The sequence below is a fragment of the Branchiostoma lanceolatum genome, chromosome 14, assembly GCF_035083965.1.
Source record: "Branchiostoma lanceolatum isolate klBraLanc5 chromosome 14, klBraLanc5.hap2, whole genome shotgun sequence".
In the NCBI taxonomy this organism is placed as follows: Eukaryota; Metazoa; Chordata; class Leptocardii; order Amphioxiformes; family Branchiostomatidae; genus Branchiostoma; species Branchiostoma lanceolatum.
The window spans coordinates 17,240,138-17,249,899 of NC_089735.1; the positions used below are offsets into that span (position 1 = coordinate 17,240,138).

At 43.7% G+C, this 9,762-nt stretch overlaps 1 protein-coding gene across 9 annotated transcripts in view; it reads right to left on the reverse strand.

Annotated features, from left to right (window-relative positions):
- Nucleotides 1–8,827, reverse strand: part of LOC136448193 (sodium/hydrogen exchanger 9B2-like) — a 63,301-nt gene extending 54,474 nt beyond the window's left edge. For 3 of the 9 annotated variants that reach the window (XM_066447401.1, XM_066447403.1, XM_066447402.1), the window contains exon 1: nucleotides 3,639–3,849. The gene's annotated coding sequence lies outside the window, so the exon portion shown is untranslated. Of the gene's footprint in view, nucleotides 1–3,638; nucleotides 4,069–8,786 lie in introns of those variants that run through there. The other 6 variants (XM_066447400.1, XM_066447405.1, XM_066447398.1 and 3 more) reach the window with 5 other exon arrangements.
- Between the last annotated feature and the right edge of the window lie 935 nt (nucleotides 8,828–9,762).

Consider the following 9,762-nt stretch of genomic DNA (forward strand, 5'->3'; position numbering starts at 1 on the left):
AGCATGGCACAGATGGGATCTAGAAATTCCGGGAAAAGTAACAAAGTTAGATCTAGATGGCCCCTTTTCAATTATCAACGAATCATTCAGCCTTACTACTAAGATGTATCAGAAATCACAAATATGCAGTAAATCCTCTTTCCACAGGCCAGCCTGATCTATAGCTATCAAGCTATTTGCAATAAAAAAGGCTAAGCTAGAGTCCATTCCAAGTCACTGCGAGGGTTTTATAATAATATTTGTAATCATTTTGAAAAATTTCTAATAAAAGAATATCTGACTGACAATAGTTCTAAATTTTTCTAAAAGATCAAATACAAAAATATGAATTTATTTGAATTTAATTAGATAATTAAGAAATATTTTGAAAGTAACTGCACAAAAACCTCTTTATTTGTAATAATTTCTAAACATCGATGTGATTATTTAACTTTTAGAAATATTAACAAGAAATGGTAGAAAATGGTTAACAATGGTAGAATGGTGATTGCCCCCATAAAAGTAGGTGCTAATCTGGCCCTTCTGTCTGCCTTTGTACATCTTTAGACTTCACTGCAGGACACCGCTTGGTCCTTTGTGGAAAGCATTCTTCCCTTAACTTTGCAAGGATGTGTGAATTGCTTTCTTCCCAGCCCTCTGACCTATTTATAGAGATGTTACAAATAATGGTAGAAAATGGTCAGAAATTGTAAAAAATTGTAAATAATGGTAGAATGCTGTTACCATTATTTAGAAACCATTGTAAATATCATATTCTACATCATGAATATTTCTAAAGTCTTAGAAAACTTAAGAAATATTTAGAAAGTTGAAATCACATTAAAAATATTTCAAAAGTATCAAATCTCTTACACAAATAATAACAATAACTTGAAAATAGTTCTAAATTATGACAATAACAACCCTCGCGGTGACTTGGAATGGACTCTATATTATCGTAACATTTCACGAAGGTCAAAGGTCACCAGATCTAACCACCCGGAAGTGACACTGGCGCGCGCACTTTTCTGAGAGATATTTCTCAACAATCTTTCATCCCCTGTGTAAACTTTTTACATTGTCACAGCCTCCGTATTATAAACTACAAGTGTGGTAAGTTTGAAGGTCCAGAGATTTGCCATTTTCACACTGTGCGTAAAAATACATCGTCCGTCCCGTGCGCACATACTGTATGCGAGTTGCGAGGGACACGGCATACTTAATACACAGACTGGAGCTCACTCTGTACATGTTCGCAGCTAAAACTCACAAGTCCCGTTGCCGCATTGGTATGTAACTTGGTATATCGTTTCCTAGGTTGCGTGTGGTGATGCACGTTGTCTATTTTTCAATGTAACAGTGACTATACGATCACAGCAAGTAAGGAAGATTTATACCCCGTATCTGCCTGAAGTATTCCAGTCATGCATAACGGATTATAACATGGTCCCTATGGCAGGGCAGTGGGACATAGCATTAATTATAGGGGTGCAATTACGATATTGGATTGACGTTTAAAGTAGTTATGGTGTAACAAAGCTATTGTGCATCCCCATGCCGAACCAGGCAAACGATATGCCAAGTTACACACCAATGCGACAACGGGATCGTGAGTAATAGCTGCGAACGCGCAAACAAATGCATTCCCAATACTCCCAGAAGGAGGTCATCCTCCTTCCCGGAGTAACAAGTGAAAATGTACATGATACATGCTTTTTCTACTTGGAACTTGAAGCAAGTGATCAAAGAAAATTGTTATATCATCTTATTATGACTGACAATCAGTGATATATAACAAAAATCATCAGAGTACCTAAGTTAAATGTATCTGATCATATTTTCTAAACACATCAACCACAAAAAAACACAAATATGAACACAGTCCTTCCACAAAAGAAATATGTCTATAAACTTTTGCTCCATAGCGTCGAAAACAAAGTGAGACGCTCGGATTTCGAGTTCCCGCGGTAAATCCCACAATATTGAACAGAGATCGACTGTAAAAGTAGCTCAACGTCACAGACCGCACATACTAAGAAGTTACCCATTACGTGTTGACAGTAGAAACCCGCGATGAACCGCCTAAATTGGGAAAATCTTACGATTATTTATAAAAATAAACCCTCTGAAAATAAATATGGCCTTGTGTGTCCATCGTTGCCCCAAAAATATAATATTTCCATGCGTTTACGGTATCATTTTAAAGATCGGTATCCGCACTACGCAATATGCTGCTAGTTTTACTGTCGCCATGCCTGGGAGTGGCGGCCATGTTTCGCGATTTCGCGCTGTTGTTTACCGAATCATATCGGACATATTTTTAGAGATTTTGTGGCCTCAAAACACATATCACAATGGAAGTTAAGTTATGATTGTTGTTTAAACGTGTTACATGTCTTCTGCGAACAAATAATTCTTCCGCCGCGCTGCCGATACTACGGATATAGTGGTCAGGAAATTATTATTCCCCGTGCAGGCGTGCACTCTGCTCCACACGTTTTTGATCAGCGTGCTTTGGTTTACGATGTAAACAGAGACTATCAAAGTTATTTATATGAAAATTGTATTTTAAAATGTCAATGTCGCGTCTTATTTTCCGGTTTACTTTGTAGCGTCATAGCGATATCGACCGATATGTTACGAGTGCCGCCAGGATACTTTTCACAAGGCCGTCAAAGCAGCGAGAAAATCAACGCCGGTAGGCCGAAAAATAGCGAATTACGAGCAAAAATACCGGGGAAATATGGGCAGAAAAAACTTAACTTACGATTTTAGAGGGATTCCTGGTTTGCAAAGCCTCAATTTAAAAAAAAATAATAAACGTACCGTCTAGAATAAGAAAGTAACGGGTGGAACTATAGGCGAAAAAAAATAAACGTACCGGTACGTTTATTTGAGAGGTGAGAGTAGTAGGACCGGTCCCGTTACCTCAAATATAATAGAGTGAAGAGTTTAGCCAACCTACCATATTCTGAAAGGCTGAGAGAACTGGACCTTCCCACGCTACACTACAGAAGACAGAGAGCCGATATAATCCAGCTGTTCAAGATCACACATGGGTTTGACAAAGTCAGAGTGAACAACCACTGCAACTTATGTGGGAGAGCCATGTTTACACCAAGCTTGGCAACAAACACACGGGGACACCAGTTCAAGTATCAAATTCAGAAAGCTACAGGCCCGAGGGCACACTTCTTTCCCACACGAGTTACCCCTGCTTGGAACAAACTCTCACAGACCACGGTCAACAGCAAGACAGTGAAAGAGTTCAAGACAAGACTGGGGCAGGAATGGGGACGGCATCCAGACCTATACGAGTACCAATTCACATACTGATGCTACTACCGCCACAACTAGGACAGCCTTATTACCCGTGAGGGTATCGACTGGCTGTGGTTCAAGGTAAAGATTCAAGGTAAAGATAATAGTCTCCTTCCCCTCCCCTTCCATGCGACGCCCCCCCCCCCCCCCCATGCAACACTCTGAAGACAACGTTCATAATTTCTCAACCTGCAGTAAGCTCTCCCAGTACTAAGCTAGTATAGCAAAATCTTTAGCATGTTGAACGTGAATACCCTAATTTAAAGAAGAATCTCTTACTATACCCAAGGAGGTTTTATATAGAACCTCCTTGCTATACCGATGACTTTTTTACTTACCGTGAAAATGTTGAGTAAACTCTAAAGGTTACGGGTCGGAGTTCAATTGTGGTTGGGTCATGACCCGGTAATCTGCCGGAAGTGCGTAGTCGCCACCCTGATTTCTGCCCGAGATTGCTTGGTGATGGTTTTAGCTGTGCATGAATATTTTGAATCTTCTGAAAAGCCCGTGAGTTGTAGTATTTTTGGGCGCGGTGCAGTTGGTGTGCTATCGAAGCCTTTTTTGTATTAATCCGCGGCAACGGTGATGCGGTTTTCTCGCCTGATGACCCAAATAGCATCGTTTTTAATGCATTTTCACCGAATTTGCGTCATCGGAGATTGCGAAAAAGTTATCACATGACTTTTTTATTTTTTTCATTTTTCAGAGACACCATTTACTAAGCTTTCTCAGCATATATGCCGTGACCCCAGGAAAACTCGTTTTTTCCGAGCAAGTTCGATCTTAAAAGTGTAAAAAAATGATAATTTTCGGGTGCCAAATTTACATTTTACTATGGTTTCTACCCAAAATAAAGGGACAACGGACAATACCGATAGATACATCGGAAAACAGCAGAAAACCGCTTTTCGACCATGTGATTACATTTTCCGTCCTACTTTTCTCGGCGGAATTGTAGCCGGTCGACCTGAGGGTGTCGGCCTACATACGAAATCGAAAAAAATTCCGGTCCGAGCGCCACCCTATGTTAGTGTTATAGTTGGTACGGTCCTATGACCTATGATGTAACGAGGTCACCCGGCCTCGTGTTGTTGTTCGCGTCATGGGTTCCCGTGATGGTTGTTGAGTAAACCCCTTTGCTCCGTACTCTCGCGCTTCGTTGTGTCTTTGAGTCGTCGAGTCGCTGTTACATAGATGACGTGGTGGCACGCGGTGGGATCCAGAGCCCACAGAGCAGTAACAAGTTTGGATACCGCGCAACCCTGTGAAAAAAAACGCGTTGAAAGACGTCCGAAGAATGCAACCCTCAGCGATGAAGGAGCAATGGCGGGGAAGGAAAACAACATCCGGGACCTGGCGTTCCAACAACAACAACTTCAACCAAAACCCCAGCCCTCAACAAGATCCTGACAGGCGCTGGAGAACCCAAGATCTCCCCCGACGCCCGAAGAACCAAGAACCTAAAAGGGATAAGAAGATCTGCCCGATTTGTGAACAAGCGGGACGGCAAGTTTTCGATCACTTCCTCAGTGCGTGTCCGTACTTGCCCGACGAGGACAAAGAGAGGAGTTTTGCGCGCCACGTGGGCGCCCCTCCCCAGCAAGAATCCGGACGCGGAGTGAAAGCAAGTGCTTCACCGAACCTTGAAGCCTTCCACAAGGGAGCGGCGGTCAAGATACTCCTGGATTCGGGGGCAGAGTCGAGCATGATTCGTGCCGATGAAGCGCGGCGCTTGGGGTTGTGCATTACTCCCAACAACACAGATCTTACTCCAATCCAAGCAGATGGGCGGCGACTTTCTGCCGTAGGTGAGTGCTGTACCACGTTCTACAAGAAGAAAGTAGCCCTTCAGTTTGATGCGATCGTAGTGGAAGACCTCGTCGATCCGATTATAGCCGGAAGCCCCTTCCTTGAGTCCAACGGTTTAATGATAAACTTCAGTAAACATTATATTCACCTCCCTGATGGATCCATCTTTGATTATTCTACATCTACCATACAAGCCCAGCCACGTATACATAGCATTTCGTACAGCAAAAATCGTACGCAACACAACCTAGCACGCTCTAGAAGGGCAGCTAACAGTTCCAGTGTACAAGTTCAAGTGCCCAAGGTCATGCACCTGCCACATACCACTCATGTAGTTCATGTTGTGACCATCCCTGCTGTGACTGAACAACAAACAAACACAAGGTCACTGGTCCACACCCTAGAGCACCTGTCATCAGCAGACGCTGACACACTACCGGTGAAGGAAAAGCACCTGTCATCAATAGCAGAAGCTGATACCCCACAGGTGCAGGAAGAACACCTGTCACCATCAGCAGACGCTGACACACTACTGGTGAAGGAAAAGCACCTGTCATCAGTAGCAGAAGCTGTTATCCCACAGGTGCAGGAAGAACACCTGTCACCATCAGCAGATGCTAACACACTACCGGTGAAGGAAAAGCACCTGTCACCAGTAGCAGAAGCTGATACCCCACAGGTGCAGGAAGAATACCCGTCACCATCAGCAGACGCGGACACACTACCGGTGAAGGAAAAGCACCTGTCATCAGTAGCAGAAGCTGATACCCCACAGGTGCAGGAAGAACACCTGTCACCATCAGCAGACGCGGACACACTACCGGTGAAGGAAGAGCACCTGTCATCAGTAGCAGAAGCTGATACCCCACAGGTGAAAGAAGACCACCTGTCGCCACCAGAAAAGGCTGACACACCCCAGATGCAGGAAGAACACCTGTCACTATCAGCAGACGCTGACACACTACCGTTGAAAGAAAAGCTCCTGTCATCAGTAGCAGAAACTGACACCCCACAGGTGAAAGAAGACCACCTGTCAGCATCAGAAAAGGCTGACACACCACAAGTGCAGGAAAAACACCTGTCCCCTTCTGCAGAGGCTGACATACCACTGGTGAAGGAAAAGCACCTGTCATCATCAGCAGAAGCTGATACACCTCACGTGACAGAGGAGCACCTGTCACTACCAGCAGAAGCTGATGCTCCACACGTGATGGAAGAACAGCTGTCACCACCAGCAGAAGCTGATACACCACATGTGACGAAAGAGCACCTGTCATCATCAGCAGAAGCTGACACACCACACGTGACAAAGGAGCACCTGTCATTACCAGCAGAAGCTGATGCTCCACACGTGATGGAAGAACAGCTGTCACCACCAGCAGAAGCTGATACACGACACGTGACGAAAGAGCACCTGTCATCATCAGCAGAAGCTGATACACCACACGTGACAGAGGAGCACCTGCCATTACCAGCAGAAGCTGAGACACCACAGGTGAGAGCAGATCACCTGCCATCAACAGCAGAAGCTGACACACAAGTGAAAGAAGGGAACCTGACTTCACCAGCAGAAGCTGATACATCATGCGTGAAAGAACAACACCTGTCATTACCAGCAGAAGCTGAGACACCACAGGTGAGAGAAGAACACCTGTCACCACCAGCAGACGCTGATACTACACATGTGAAGGAAGAGCAGCTGCCATCACCAGCAGAAGCTGACACACCACAAGTGAAAGAAGGGACCCTGTCATTACCAGCAGAAGCTGATACTTCACACGTGAAAGAAGAACACCTGACTTCACAAGCAGATGCTGATACTACACACGTGAAAGAAGAACACCTGACTTCACCAGCAGAGGCTGATACTTCACACGTGAAAGAAGAACACCTGACTTCACCAGCAGAGGCTAATACTTCACACGTGAAAGAAGAACACCTGACTTCAGCAGCAGACGCTGATAAGTCACACGTGAAAGAAGAACACCTGACTTCACCAGCAGATGCTGATACTTCACACGTGAAAGAAAAACACCTGACTTCACCAGCAGAGGCTGATACTTCACACGTGAAAGAAGGGACCCTGTCATCACCAGCAGAAGCTGATACGTCACACGTGAAAGAAGAACACCTGACTTCACCAGCAGAGGCTAATACTTCACACGTGAAAGAAAAACACCTGACTTCAGCAGCAGAGGCTGATACTTCACACGTGAAAGAAGAACACCTGACTTCACCAGCAGAGGCTAATACTTCACACGTGAAAGAAAAATACCTGACTTCAGCAGCAGAGGCTGATACTTCACACGTGAAAGAAGAACACCTGACTTCACCAGCAGACGCTGATACTTCACACGTGAAAGAAAAACACCTGACTTCAGCAGCAGAGGCTGATACTTCACACGTGAAAGAAGAACACCTGACTTCACCAGCAGAGGCTGACACTTCACACGTGAAAGAAAAACACCTGACTTCAGCAGCAGACGCTGATACTTCACACGTGAAAGAAGAATACCTGACTTCAGCAGCAGACGCTGACACTTCACACGTGAAAGAAGAACACCTGACTTCAGCAGCAGAAGCTGACACCCCACGGGAGAAGAGACATCCCAAGTTAGTATCACCTTCAGCAGAAGCTGACACCCCACGCGACACACCGCAGGTGAAGGAAGAATGCCAGAGCCCACCTGACCGTCTTCCTCCTGTTCCACCTGACCCTCCTCCACCAGCTCCTGACACCCCAGCAGTTAGACCCCCACCTGAACCACCCCCATCTGTTCAACACCCACAGAACTTTATGCCATAACGAACTGAAAGTACAACAGGACAAGTCACACACCTATCTCTTAAGTCAAAATAGAACAAAACAGTTTCTACATGTGCAGCATAAATATGTCCAAAGGTACTAAATTGATTTGATTTGAAGTTTGACAGAGTTCATATTAACAGAAGAAACCTTGAGTTAGTTACAAAGAAACATAAGAAGGAATACATACAAGACCAGTAGCGAGTTATGGTATTACCTGTATTGAGAAAGATGTTACATTACCGACATTATGTTATGTTACCGTAGTTACAATAATTTTCCAGTTACTTATCGAAAGGAAGACAGAACAAGTCAAATCTAGATGCAGAAAGTTTCTTGTCAGCATAGTTGTTTTATTTGTAGAGGAGTAGGCGGTGGGAAGTTTGTTTATTTTTAATAAGTATAACACCAGTCATTTTGGAAATATCCATTTTACAAACTGAAGAAGAAATATGTGAATCATGCTAACAGATATTTGTTAATGGAAGAACACTGATTCATTATTACAGTATTTCAGAACTATTAATAGCATGTTACTAGGACCTTTTACTGTTATTTTAGTTACAATTCTATTATGTATCTTCATAACTCGAGTTATTTTAGTTTATTGAAAACGAGGGAAGAAGGAAATTTAGGAAGACACTAAGAGAGAGAGAAAGTAGGAAGGAGGAAAAGAGATCACGCCACCCTATGTTAGTGTTATAGTTGGTACGGTCCTATGACCTATGATGTAACGAGGTCACCCGGCCTCGTGTTGTTGTTCGCGTCATGGGTTCCCGTGATGGTTGTTGAGTAAACCCCTTTGCTCCGTACTCTCGCGCTTCGTTGTGTCTTTGAGTCGTCGAGTCGCTGTTACATAGATGACGGAGACCTAAACCAGTCCGAGAGAGCTGAAATGCATTGTGGGGTGGCTAATGACGTCAGTAAATTAATATCATCTGTTGATTACAGCAAATATGGGCAGGTTTGCGTTTTAGCCTCATCACCTGTAGAAGACTGAGAATTGCGTAATGACATTCACATACAGACCTTCAAACCTGTCGTATCAAGTAAGCTGTCTGTACAAGAAATAGTGAACAAGAAGGAAGGCACTGAGAAAGTACAACACACCCATTAACGTGTGCAATTGCTGCCGCACAAGAATATCCATGTAACGTTAGCTAATTGTCAAATCGCACATTGTCTTCGACTTTGGTAGTTTAATGTCACCAGTAGATATAAGAAATACGAATAGTAACCTTTTTACCGTCATCGCAGGCTATTTTTAGGTCGTAAAGGACATTATTTAAGTAACCGTCAAAAAAGACATGTCGCAAATCATCATAGGCCCAATAGCACATCAGGCACTGCATTTACATGTTGAAAAACGCGTTTTTGGAATAGAATTTTATCGATGATTTATACCTGCCGGTACGCGGTGAGGTCAACATGAAACAAGCAGGGGAGTTTGTCCAGGTGGACCATACCTCAAGCCCAGGTGCCATTTATGCCTGTCGCAAGTTTTTGACTTACGTTACGTAGACGAATGAATAAGAATCTGTCATAAAAGAGTGATTTGCCCGAATTCCTTATGTGTTTTAACCAGTCATAGTATGTAGTATACCATCAAAGACACCACAGAGGCAACTGCGAACTATTGTCGGATGAATTACAGCTTTGTTAGAGCTTGACGCGTTTCGCCATTTTTTCATTAAGCTTACGTTACCATTATTACTGCTCGAAATAGAAACAGTAGCCTTAATTTGCCCTTTACACGGAAGGGCATAACCAGATAAGTACTTAAATGCCGTTAATTCAGTCAGCAACCTTTTTTCACCAAGTAATTGTCAAAATTGACTTGCGTTACC